Consider the following 14,215-nt stretch of genomic DNA (forward strand, 5'->3'; position numbering starts at 1 on the left):
TCAGTAGAGGTGGGAAGGAAGGAACCTGTGTGGCGTCAGTAGAGGTGGGAAGGAAGGAACTTGTGTGGTGTCAGTACAGGTGGGAAGGAAGGAACTTGTGTACGCCATACAAAAAGGAGGAGGAAGGAGAAGCAGCAGCCCGATGATGCAAAGTTTAAGCCTTGGGTATTGGTGAAAGCAGGGACAAAATGTTTATTTCTAAAATGCTGTAACCTAAGTCATCGTTTAAGAACTCAGGAATTATTTTAGAAATGGTATGCACTGTTTGTTTTTATTGTGATAAGACACATAGTTACTGGTAGCTTGGACTCCCACTTTCTGGTTATCAATATTTACTTATTTAGATACTGTGTGTCACGGGAAGTTCATGGTGTATAGAGCTCCTCTGATTTAGCATAAACCACTTGCAATCAGAGACCTTGGAAAGACACTGCTGCAATTAAATAACTTTGACTCTGACGATAGAGGAATCTTAGTTTTTGGAGGATGAAGATAAAAACCGATTACATGCATTAGTTCACTATGAACTCTACACATCAAGCCATCATTCATGGTGACATTGTCTCAGATGAACTCAGTTGTTGATAGCAAAGTGTACACTCTGTTGGATATCTATGTAACCCATTTTTAAAGGGTAGGAAAAAACATGAAGGTTTTCTAACCATCATCTTTTTATGCTCAGAGGAAGTCTTAGATTCTGCCCAAAGGGTGGAAATACTTTTTTTTTTTTTTTTTTTTTTGAGACAGAGTCTTGCTCTGTCACCCAGGCTGGAGTGCAGTGATGCAAACTTCAGCTCACTGCAGTCTTCATCTGCTGGGTTCAATCGATTCTCCTGCCTCAGCCTCCCGAGTAGCTGGGATTACAGGCATGCGCTACCACATCCAGCTAATTTTTGTATTTTTAGTAGAGACAGGGTTTCACCATGTTGGCCAGACTGGTCTCGAACTCCTGACCTCAAGTGATCTGTCCTCCTTGACCTCTCGAAGTGCTGGGGTTACAGGCATAAGCCACCACACCTGGCCTGGAAATATGTTCTTAAGGAAAAAGAGAAAAGAGCTCTAGGAAAAGAAAAAATATTTTATTTTTCCAAGCATTTGGTCTTCAAGCAGCACTCAAACTGAAGTTCTTTTCAGGACAGAAATACAGATTTACATTAAATAGATACTTCCAAAAATCCTGAGACACGTCAAGCGCAATATATGGCCAACAAGGATGGCTGTGAGCCAATATGGCCATTGGACCACATCATTCTGAAAACAGTGTTCTATAAGGACCAAACAATTTTTATTACTATCTTAGTAACCACTACATAGATTTTTTGGTGATAGATTATAATAAAATTTAATATTTAAATTAACATTTTGATTAAATTTTTTAAATTAAAATTAAAATAACTTTAATGAGTAAGCAGGTTCCATGTGATGTTATCTGATTTAATCCATCATAAGCTAAGTAAGGGCTAATATAAACACTTTACAGATGAGAAAACTGAGGTTCAGAGAGACTAAGCAATCTTTCCCAGGTCATGTAACTAGTAAGAAGCAGAGTGGGGATGTAACCTGTGTCTAACTCTCAATCCATGCTGTCATGCAGCTCTCCCACCGAGACTACCACCAGCCACCCGCAATCCTTAGTGAAGGTCACTGGGCAGTTCTGTAAAGTCACTTCTGCTAAGGCACTCAGCATTAGCTGTTCACATGCACAAATCAATCAGGTAAGTTGGAACAGGGTTTAACCACAGTATTATTTTGTTTCTTCTCAAACTTCTTTTGCTGTTTCTAAAACCTCCATTGAAAGGCATACTTCCTTCAGGTCTATACATCAAAAATACCTGCATCGACCAGGCACGGTGGCTCATGCCTGTAATCCCAGCACTTTGGGAGGTCCAGGCAGGCAGATCACGAGGTCAAGAGATCAAGACCATCGTGGCCAACATGGTGAAACCCCATCTCTACTAAAAATACAAAAATTAGCCGGGCATGGTGGCACACGCCTGTAGTCCCATCTATTTGGGAGGCTGAGGCAGGAGAATCGCTTGAACCCAGGAGGCAGAGGTTGCAGTGGGCCAAGATTGTGCCACTACACTCCAGCCTGGTGACAGAGTGAGACTATGTCACAAACAAACAAACAAACAAACAAATAAATAAATAAAAGTACCTGCATCAACCAGATATCCACAGCTTTCGAAGCTTCTCTGCTCTCTGGAGCTTACACAATGGTGCCTAAACAACAGCTGACCTTTATTTCCAACTAGATCTAGAAGAAGCACCTGGAGTTGAGGCCTCTAGGACCAGGAACCCAGAAGTGAATGTCTTCTTAAATTTTGCACCCTCAGTGCCTCACTTGCCTAGCTCTAGGTCTAGCCCTGCTTCTCAACTCCTTGACTAGCACAAACTCCAGGAGACTTTCATAACCCTGGGTACCTCTTCTTTGTAGTGGTGTCACGACGGTAATTCAACCTTTGTTTTTGTGGATTTGGTTTTCTGTTTCTCCCATTAAACCAGCAGCTCTGGGAGAGATTACATTGGATCTCCAATGCCTAGCACAATGCCAACCAGGTACATCTTAGATGCACAATAAATTCTTGTTAATTGAGTAAACGAACAAATGGTTGCATGAATAAATAAAGTAACTAATACATAAATAAGTGAATGAATAATATACCCTACTAGATAACCACCTTTAGAATCAGTGTTGTTTGGGCCATAGGACAGAAATTAGTGAATAGAGGCATACAACACAACACACACAAGAGCCGAAGAAGGATTTTTTTTTTTTTTTGGTCACATAAAAAAACCTAACAACTAAGTCTGCTTCCCCACAATGTAGACTAATTAGTGAACGGTAACCATTTTTACTGGAAATCTCTTAGGCAATAGGCTTTTCAGTCTCCCCATGGGAACTATTTTATACATGAGTCGACCACCCCAGGAACTGTTTTGTTTTGTTTCAGGGTTTTTGTTGTTGTTTGTTTGTTTGTTTTGAGACAGGGTCTCTCTCTTTCACCTGGGCTGGAGTGCAGTGGTGCCATCTTGGCTCACTGCAGCCTTGACCTCCCGAGTAGCTGGGACTACAGGCATGCACCGCCGGCCCAACTAATTTTTTTTTTTTTTTTTTTTTTCCCTGAGACGGAGTCTCACTCTGTCGCCCAGGCTGGAGTGCAGTGGCGTGATCTCGGCTCACTGCAACCTGGGTTCCGTCTCCGGGTTCACACCATTCTCCTGCCTCAGCCTCCCGAGTAGCTGGGACTACAGGTGCCCTCAACCATGTCCAGCTAATTTTTTTGTATTTTTAGTGGAGACGGGTGCTGGGATCATAGGCTTGAGCCACCGTGCCTGGCCTCAGCTAATTTTTTTTATTTTTTGTAGAGACAGGATTTCACTATGTTGCCCAGGCTGGTCTAGAACTCCTGAGCTCAAGCAATCTGCCCACCTCAGCCTCCCAAAAGTGCTGGGATTACAGGAGTGAGCCACCATGCTGGGCCGGAATAGTTTTAATTAATCTCCCAAATTTCCCGTTGTTAATTTCTCTTCCATTAGAACTACCAGGAATAGTTTTGTTGTGGTGGTTGTCTTCTAAATGTTGGCTCTTCATAATCAGGAAAGTTTGTTTTTTCTTTTTTCATGTATGTGCATTAGTCAAAATGGTCAAGAAGCTATTTGTTTAATGCTTTCTCCGTGACTAACTTGTCATCTTTTTCAAATACTTCATTGGATCTTCTGAAACATTGTGCCTCTTACTCATGTAAATTGTTTGCAAAGATGGCCACCACAACTGCTTCCTTTCCACACACTCTTACAATGTGAGTTTGCCACTCCTCTCATCAATGCACGAAGTCTGTTTCCCTAGTCCTTGGACCTGAACTGGTCTAATAACTTCCTTGACCAACAGAATGTGGTAGAAGTGAGGTTGTGGGACTTCCAAGCCAGGCCTTAAGAAACCTTGCAGCTTCTGTTTTTCACATCTAAGAATGCTGCTCTGAGATTGCCATACTGTTTGCAGATATCCCAGATTTAAAAATCTCATGGAGAAAGAAGTTCAGCTCTTCAAACTGTCGCAGCTGACAGCCACATCAAGACCCCAGACATGAGCGAGGCCATCTCGGTCCTTTCATTCCAGTTGATCTCACATCTGAATGAGCAACATGAGTGAACCCAGGTATAAGCAGCAGAGAAGCTGCTCAGCTGCCCCACAGAACTATGAGAATTAATGGATCATTCCTGTTTTGTGCCACTAAGCTTTGGGATGGTTGTTACAAAGAAATAAATAACTGGTAGAGAAATCAGTACCTAGAAGTGAGATGCTGTCTAAGAAAACCCCTAACATATATAGCCTGGGCTTTGGGATTGGGGGATGATCTGAGGCTAGAAGGGCAGAGAGGAGACGCATTAGTGGAAACTGGAAGAACAGTAAGAAAATTCCCATAGGAGGTGGGAAGGTGGCGGTCCTTTTATAATCATGAAACCATCAGTAAAACTGTCTCCTGTGGTAACTTGGAAGATAGAAATGTTTCTAATAAACTCATAGATCTAAGATTTCCCACTAGTATGGTGGATGTGCCTGTTGGTCTCTTTAGCTATGTGTGGTAAGGTACTTACTCTTTAAAAATGGCACTTCAACATCAATTTCCCATTCATTCACTCATTTATTTAGTCAGTGTACATTTATTGACAGGCACTGGACATAGTAAAAAAATAATGACTTTTCAGAAAGCTTAGTAGAAAAGTCAGGCCAGAAAAACCCAATTATAGTAGTGTAAGGATTGCTACAACAGAACTATGCACAGGTGCCATCAGGAGCCCAAGCAGGGACATTCATTCATCCAATATTCATTAATTCTCTACAGTATACCAGGTTTCTGTCTAGGTTTTAGAAATACAGTGGTATGTAAGACAGAGGGATAAGTGAATAATACACAAGTCGACAAATAATAGGATTTCTAATGAGGATAATAAGGAAGTAAAAGAGAAGGATACAGTGTTGTAGTCGAACACTGTTTTGGAGAGGGGAGTCAGAGAAGGGCTCTCTGAAAAGTGGACATTCGAACTGAGATGTGAAGGACAAGAATGAGTAAGTCACGCAAAGGGAAAATAAGTTCAGGCAGAGAGATCAGCAAAAGCTAAGGGCCTGGGCTTGGAGTGTTGGAAGAACAACACAAGCCCAGCGAGGCTGGAAATGAGTGAGCCAAGGAGGGGCTATAGGAGATGAGGTCTGAGAGTAGGCAGCTCTTGTATGGCCTGTGGGCTACGGTAAGAAGTTTGGATGTTCTTCTAAATGGAAGTAATTGATGAGTTTTAAACAAGGGTATAGCGAGGAGAATGAGGGAAATATTTCTGAGCGTGGAGGGTTGATTCCTGAACCTAATCTTGAAGGAACAGGCATTAGGCTAGGAAAACGGCATGCAACAGGGATGGCTATAGGAAGGGAAAATAGCATGCTGTGTTCTGAGCAACCCTAAACAGTTGTCTATGCTGTAGCTAGTGGACTCAGCTCAAATCAGTGGAAGATGGATGACCTATTCAAGAAATCGTGGCAAGAAAATTGCCTATGCTTTGAGGGTAAAAATAAAGATATCCTTATGCATCATTCTTGGAAAAATACTTCTCAGATGGATTAAAGACTTTGAAAATTATCAAATTATTGGGAGAAAATATATTTATGATCTTTATGGATTTGGGGATTGAGAAGGACTTTATTAAATAAGAAGTAAATAGGAAAAGAATACATTTGAGAACATTGAAGTGTAAGACAGAGATTAAGGCATTATAAACAAAGCTAAATATATGAAAATGGATGAAAATATTTACAACATAAATAACACCAAAAATATTAGTACAAACAATATATAAATGATTCCCATAAATAAAAACAGAAAGGATAAACAATCCAAGAGAGAAACTGGCAAAGGATACGAAAAGGAAATTCACCAAAGTGGAAACACAAGTGGCCAGTGAACACAGAAAATATCTGAAACGAATAGTAATTAGAAAAATGGAAATTACTCTAACTAAATACCATTCTCACGTATCAGATTATCGAAAATTTTTAACTTTGATAATATTCGAAGTGTATGAAAATATGTATTCTCACATATTGCTAGTGGGGGCATAGATTTTAGTCTTTTTGGAGGGCTCTTTAGCAGTGTATGTTAAAATAAAGTGCAATTTTAATTCCTAGGTATCTTTCCTAGAGAAATATTTGCCAGTGTGCACCAGGATGTTCATTGAAACATTGCCTCTAATGCAGAAAGGGAACAAACCACCTAAAAAACCATCAACAGTGGAATGACTAAATGAACTATGCTCTATAGTATCAAATATTAGGAAGTGGTTAAATAAGATTAAAGTGTTTTGGTTTGTATTAACATTGAAACGGTGAAGTAGAGGAGAATGGGGCTAGGGGAAGGTCAAAAAATATTTTAGACTTAGTTATAATGTTGTAACTTTTAACACAGTGACTACATTAAGATATGTCAGTCTCCTAGGGCATCATTTCCTGTCCTCAATTTTGCCAATTATATAATCAGGTGCTATAAGCAGATATATTTAGATTCTCTAGAAGAGATGGGTTTGTTTCATTTTCTTAAAACAATTTTAGGACTATACAGTATTTTTGAGCTTCAGTGAAAATTATAAACCTCTCTCTAGGAAAGACATATACAAACTACAGAGATTTTTCTAAATTAATACATGTTTAAGAGAAGTTTTATGTTCACTATAAAATTGAACAAAATGTACAGACAGCCTCCATATACCTCTTCCCCCCAACCCCCCACACATGCGCAGCCTCCTCTACTTTCAACAACTAGCACCAGAGTGGCACATTTTTTTTTTTTTTACAAGCGATGAACCTACGCTGACACATCTTTATCAGCGAAAGACTATAGTTTACATTAGGGCTCAGTCTTGGTGTTGTGTATTCTATGGGTTTTGACAAGTGTATAATAACATGTGCCCACCATTGGTAATATCATATAGAATGATTGGTCTGCCCTGAAAATTCTCTGTAAAATGCATAGATTTTTAAATGTAGTCTCAAGTGACCCTGGCCCCCCTGAAGCCCAATTATAGCCTCACATTCAGTCGGGACTCCAGGAGAACAAGAATCTTTTACATGACCACTTTGGAATGACATTTTCTTGTCCCGTCTCTGCCCTGCAAATTCTGGATGGCAACCAGCTTTTGCTCCTTAAGCCCCAGGCTGGTATCAACTCGTCATCTACACTGGCAGCTTCCATAGCTCTCGAGGACATGGCAGCAAATAGCTCTCTGCTTAGGAACAGTCTCAGCCCAGAGCAGTGTTTTTATTTTCTGTAATCAGCAACATCCCACAGCAGGACTGCATTCTCAATGCACAGCTATATTATTTACCATGTTTTCCAGATAACTGTGTTAAATATATCTACAGGACTTTGAAAATGCAAAGCCATACCATTTCTCCTTTTCTTTACATTCATAACATTAATTAAAGTGTAAGAGACCCAGATTATCTCAGGTTCATTGAGACCTGGAAAAGGCCATCTAAATCTCTTTAAAATGGGAAACAAAATCTCAAAGTTTTGTTAGGATTTTATCGTAAAAAAATGAAAATTAATAAAAATTTATTTTATATTTATACATATTTATTTTAATCACCACAACCCTGTTATATTTCTTAATCCTAACAAATAACCAATCTTATTTTTTTCCTGTGCAATATTTGCAATTTTACTTTGCAATCAAGTTGCATTATATTAGTGTCATTTTATGACAAATTTACAAAGCAGATAGAGTAGGAATAGTAGATGTTCCTTTATGGCCAAAATTGGAAATGGGCAAACTGAGGGAGAAAATAATTCACTGTGAAGAGCAAAGGTGTTAGGGGATTCCAGAGCAGGGTGAGAGAAGGGAGAGAAAAGAGAAAAGGATGGATATTTGTACGTAATAATGATTTTTGCCTCCTTATACAGCTTGGTGACTAAGGACACTCGTATAGTGATGCCTGTTAGCTACATCGTCACTGGTAGGAACGACTGTGACAATAAAAAATACATGGGAGGAAAAGTTTTCCTACTTCTTATTTTAAAAAAAATTTGAGGTGATGTCTCACTATGTTACCCAGGCTAGAGTACAGTGGCATGATCATAGCTCACTGCAGCCTTGAACTCCTGAGCTCAAGCAATCCTTCCACCTCAGCCGCCCAAGCTGCTGGGATCGCAGGCACTCATCACTGTGTCTGGCTTGTTCCTATATTTTTAAATTTCCCTTTATAATCTATGTTGCTACAGATTAAGATAAAAATGAGACTGAGAGCAAAGAGAAGGGAAATCTCTTTCTATGAAGAAAAGAACCTTTTCTGTCCTTTATGCACCCACCTAATGACAATGTGAGCCTTTGAAAATCTATCACATCATCATATGCATTCTCATGGCACTCATAATCCAGAGACTGTGAGCCACAGCAGTTCTGAGCTCCTCTAAGATGTCCCTAATCACAGCAGCATGGAGAGTTCATTGTGGTCTTTAATTAAAATGCTGATAAATGAAATGTCCAACAAGCTATCCTAGACTGGTCTCTGGGTGAAAACAAATAGTGTTCGAAACTTTTCAGTTTCCCTACTGATGGTGCAATCACTCAAAAACGCCCTATGCAGGAGGTTTCAGGAAACGTCAAACTTGTTCCTGGGTTTAACAAATCACCCCTGTCAGGCTGGAATGCTTAATGGCTAGGATCCCCCCGCTCCCCCATCATTCCCCATTTCAAGTTTTCCCAGCCTCCACCAATATCGGAGTAGCCAGGAAGAGGCTTTGGAGTCAGAAAGACTCACCCTCAATTTTAGGTCCTGCGACTTCCTAACCATCTGCCTGTGCACTGGTTACTTGTACTTTTTGAGTCTGTTTTCTCATCTGTAAAATGAGTATAAGAAAAATTCCTGGCTGGGTGCAGTGGCTCAAGCCTGTAATCCTAGCACTCTGGGAAGCCGAGGTGGGCGGATCACCTGAGGTCAGGAGTCCGAGAGCAACCCGGCTAACATAGTGAAACCCCGTCTCTACTAAAAATACAAAAATTAGCAGCATGGTGGCGCGCACCGGTAGTGCCAGCTACTCAGGAGGCTGAGGCAGGAGAATCGCTTGAACCCAGGAGGCAGAGGTTGCAGTGAGCGGAGATCGCGCCACTGCACTCCAGGCTGGGAGACAGAGCGAGACTTTGTCTCAAAAAATAAAAATAAAAATAAATAGAGAAAAACTCCCATACAGGGTTGTTGTAAGAAGGAAACAGGCAGGTGAAGTAAACGCTAGGACATGTTAGTAGGCACTGAAGAAAAGTTAGCTCCATCACACACTCATGCATATGCACATTTCTTTTCTTTTCCTTACAGAGTACAAGGGCCTCACAACCATTGGATATTCCATTGCAACTGGCCCGATCTTGGAGAGGTGGAAACGAGAGGAAGGACAAGGATTCCATGGCTTTGCCTCTCCAGCTGCGGGGAGAGGGCAGAGGTACATGGTGGGAAATTGCTGCAAATCTTGAGGAAGGGTCAAGACAGCTTTGTCCCTGGCCAGTACTTCATCAGTTAACCAGGAATTGCATCAGTATTTGTTGCAACATCCTCAGAAAACAGAAAAGTCCATGGTACAAATGGCACAGATCCATAATTTGGAGGACTGGGGGTAGGAAGGTAACACAAAGATAAAAGCATCTATCATTTTATAAAATCACAACTAGAAACAAAATGGTAGCTCCATGTACATCTTTCCCTCTCTTCTCCCTTCCTTTTTTTAGGAACAGAAAAAAAACATTATATACATATAAACCACTTTATTGAGGTGTGACTGACATATAAAAGCTTTACATATTCCATGTATACACTTTGATGAGTCTGGGGATAGGTATACACTCATTAAATCATCATCACAATCTATACCATAAAGCCATCACCTCCAAAAGTTTCTTCCTGCCTTCTTATTTATCACTAATATTATTTTAAGGGTCCCTACCCCTCTTGTCAATACTCCTGAAGTGGTTCTAAAACAGCACCAGAAACAGCATCAGATTTCTTTAAAGCTCAAAGCTCAGGTGTTTCTTAGAGGAAGAATTCAAGGTGAGTCACTTGTCATTCCCTCCTGCCCCTCCCTTCTAAATAAAAACCCAATTAAAAGAAGTAAGTGAGGCTCCACAGTTGCCCCATTCACTTTTTCAGTAAGGAGACAAAGAGATATCTTATCTATAGATTTAGTCCTTGGACAATTTCATCACTGAAGTTCTTCCTTATACTCACATTTCTGTCTTTTAAAAATATTTCCATTTGATATTAATATTCGAAGTGCAAAGCAATAGAAGAATTTACAACTGAAGTCAAGAAAGAAGAATTTTTCCACCTACTCTTCTGTTAGGGAAAAATTTCATTTCAATTAAGCATAGGTTAAATGTCCTATTCTTAGTTCCCAAGTCATCTGACATTAGCAATATTCCCAAACGCACTTCAAGATTTGATAAATCACCAAAATATAGCACGCTATACAGGTCAAATTGTTTATGGAATCAGAACGGAAACATTTCTGAAATTTACTGTCTCCAGTGATTTACTCAGGTGACCACAATGTTAAAAGAATATTTCTAAATAAGTTTTCAATAGGTAAGCAACTGCTAAGACTCATTAACTTCTACTTCTGTTTCTTTTCATTTTTGAGTTTCTTTCTTTTTTTAGTTTTCAGGACTTCATATCAAACTCTACTAACTTAGAATTCATTTATTGACATAAATTACTGATGTCAAAGAGAAACTTTTAAGTGACTATTTTTTCTCTGTTGCCATGAGATAGACACCCCACTCCCAAAGGAATTAGGTACTTACTTGGATTGTTTTGGGTCAGAGATGGACTTTCAAGGCCCTGGGAGGATTCTGAATCGAGTCTTCCTCTCCAGATTCCAGCAATTTTGCTACAAATGCTCAGAATCCAATTTCGCATTAGGATAAGTCAGGGAGACAATGAGGTGAGGAGGAGGAGAGAGTTCTAGTGTGCTGTGCATGATCACAGGCGGCCTTCCGGGCTAGCAGCAGCATCTCTTCCTTGGCTCTGTGCCTCATGGACACAGATTAGTCATTAACAATCCTTCCCTGCTAAATGATGTAAACATAGAAAGGAACCTTGGGAGAGCCTCGAGATTCCCAGGACAAACCCACAGAGTCCCAGAATGAGGAATGTGACCAAACCAAGGAGCCCTGCAGCTTGCCTTTGAAAGCACTTCTCCTCTGGCCATTTTGGGGGCTCCTGGGCACCCACATTTCTGTGCACATTAACTAAAACCAAACTGTCATCTTCCCTCTCTGTCACTCCAACTTCTTTGAATAGTTCTATCACTTTCCAGGGACTGAAAGCTGGGAGGTTTTTTGACCCTTCGCTCTGCCCAGCCACTCATATCAAACAATAATAGATTTGGGTTGATTGTATCTTTGGAATGTCTCTTATTTCCAACCCACGTTGTTCTTCTCCTAATTTGGGCCTATCATAGCTTCCTTTCTGGATGACATTGGTCCCATAACCCCTTTTTCTTCTCTCCCTTTCTTCTGTTTTTCAAATTGCACAGCAGTGTGGAAGCATGGACTCTGGTTAGATGCCAACTTTTTAGTCACAGCCTTGAGCAAGACCCTTATCCTCTCTGAGTCTCAGTTTCCTCATCTGTAGAATGGATATGGAGAAACCATCTCATGGGCTCTGATGAGAATTATATGAGCAGTTAAAATGTTCATAAACTAATGTGGCAGATAGCAATCACCCAACAATTTGTGGCCATTATTATTTCTTTCCTTCATTAGTTGAACCATCATTGATTGATTGTCAGCCTACTATGTACCCAGCAACTTGCTAGGCGCTCCCCTCATCAAAAAATCCCCAATGTACTCTCTATGCCTAAGAAACAAACACAAAAATGCATGACATTTAGAACCCCTTCCACCCCGAAGATCTAGCCCTAATGTCTCTAGGATTTTCTCACATTCTGTCTCCAGACATCCCAACCTCTGCCAACCTGTACCAAGCTCTCCCGCCTCCACTCCTTTGCACAAACTCTTCCTTCTACCTCAGCTACCTTCTTTGCACACCCACACATCTTCCAGGCATGAAACAGAAGCAGAGTGCTCCCTGAAGCCAGCCCCATTCCTCATCTGCCCCTACTCTCCCTACCAAACTCCCCTGATCTTTCATTTATAGTTTCCTTGCTGTCCCTTAACTCCTCTGACCTTATATATTATAGTTTTCTACTTGTTTTATCTCCTTTACAAAAACCAGGCATGGTAGTAGACTTGTCTTTGTATCTACTGCCTGGCTTAGCACAGTGCCTGTCACAGAAAAAGCATTGTGTAACTTTCTGTTAATCAATGAGTGAGCCAACTTTGCAAAGTAGCATGGCTGCACATGCATGTGTATGTGTGTGTATGTGTGTGTGTGTGTGTGATGTGTGCATTTCCCATCTGTGATGTGTGTCATTTGTTTCCCGTCACAAGGTCAGCTGGTAGAAGATCTACATTCAAACCTGTTAGAAATGTTATATTCTGCTTCTCTTATAAAATAGCATTTTTGTAGGTCCTACAGGCTCCCACTTCCTACCTACTTCTGGGGGTTCCCAATGTACTATGGTGCATCCTCCAGCCCCTTTGGCACAAGGAAGAGGGGCACCCCAGGCCTGTACATTTTCATTTGAAGAGAGTTTGCACTGACACTCACTGCGCTCTGCAGCTATGGGCTGCCTAAGGGACTCCTATGTGACTTCTGTGTGACACCAAGCCCATTTCTTCTTGGATGATAAGAGTTTGTACTGTGATTTCATTCTCTCCAGCAGAGAAGGAGACAATGACTGAAGACACAGACTCTGGCACTGGCCTGGCTGGGTTCAAATCCCAGCTCTGCCACTTACAAGCTGTGTGACCTTAGACCTTTGGCTTTTACTTAACATCTGTCTCAGTTTCCCCATCTGTAAAATAAAGGTATAATTACTATGTATTTCATATGAGGTTATTGTAAGGATTTAATGAATTAATCTATGCAAAGTACTGGTACCCGACACACAGAAAGTGCTGTGTAGGGGTTAACTGTTGTTATTTTCTCTGGGCTTTCACACTGACAATCGTATTTGCCCACTGGACTGGGTACTCCCTGAGGGTGGCATGTATTTCTCATCCTTTTGGATCTCCAAAGGTGTAGCACGTAGTGCTGGGCATGACATAAGTGCCCATTCAAAAATTTCAACAATTATTTTTCTTCTCTTTACACCACACAGTCAATCCATTAGCAAATGTTTAAGTTTTACCTTCACAGTATATGTATTGAATCTGATACCTTCCCACCACCTCCACTGTCATCTCTCTGGTCCATGCCAGGTTTCTTGCACCTGGGTTTGTGCCATGGCCTCCTAAGTGGCCTCCTTATTTCCATGCTTGCACTCTGTCATTTGTTCCCAGCATTGCAACCAGAGTGATCCTACCAAAACCAAAGGATCATGTTGTTCTGTTGCTCAAAACCCCCACTGGCTTTCATCTTTCTCAGAGTAGTGGCCAAACTTCTTACAGTGATCCCAAGGATCTAAATGACCCTGAATCCTACCCCATCCCACCATAGCTCTAACTTCCTCTATCACTCACCCTGTCATGAGTGACATGTGGCCTGTCATGAGTGACATGTGACATGTCATGAGGCCTCCTTGTTGTTCTCTGAACTCATAAAGCACATTCTCTCCCCAGGGCCCCTGTACTTTCTGTTCCATTGCCTGGATTGATTTTTGCCCAGAGACCTTCCATTGCATGCTACAGGTTTCTACTCATCTTACCAGAGAGGCCTTTCCTGGACACACCAAATACAATGCCATTTCTCTCCTCAGTCCAGGATATCTCTTCTCATTCTTTTTTTTTTTCTTTTTTTTTTTAGGAGACAGAGTCTGGCTCTGGCTCTGTCATCTAGGCTGGAGAGCAGTGGCGTGATCTTGGCTCACTGCAACCTCAGCATTTCGGGTTCAAGCGATTCTCCTGCCTCAGTCCCCCGAGTAGCTGAGACTACAGGCATGTTCCACGACACCCAGCTAATTTTTTGTATTTAGTAGAGATGGGGTTTCGCCATGTTGCCTGAGCTTGTCTCAAACTCCTAAGCTCAAGCGATCTTCCCATCTCAGCCTCCCAAAGCGCTGGTATTACAGGTGTGAGCCACCACACCTGGCCTCTCTTCTCATTCTTACCTTGCTTT

General features: G+C 41.1%; 1 protein-coding gene across 3 annotated transcripts in view; it reads right to left on the reverse strand.

The window, feature by feature from the left end:
- The window catches only part of NR1H4 (nuclear receptor subfamily 1, group H, member 4), a 94,111-nt gene extending 82,923 nt beyond the window's left edge, over positions 1 to 11,188 (reverse strand). For all 3 annotated transcript variants that reach the window (XM_011966641.1, XM_011966640.1, XM_011966639.1), the window contains exon 1: positions 10,837 to 11,188. The gene's annotated coding sequence lies outside the window, so the exon portion shown is untranslated. The remainder of the gene's footprint in view (positions 1 to 10,836) is intronic.
- Between the last annotated feature and the right edge of the window lie 3,027 nt (positions 11,189 to 14,215).

Source organism: Mandrillus leucophaeus, unplaced genomic scaffold (assembly GCF_000951045.1).
Source record: "Mandrillus leucophaeus isolate KB7577 unplaced genomic scaffold, Mleu.le_1.0 Scaffold768, whole genome shotgun sequence".
NCBI lineage: Eukaryota > Metazoa > Chordata > Mammalia > Primates > Cercopithecidae > Mandrillus > Mandrillus leucophaeus.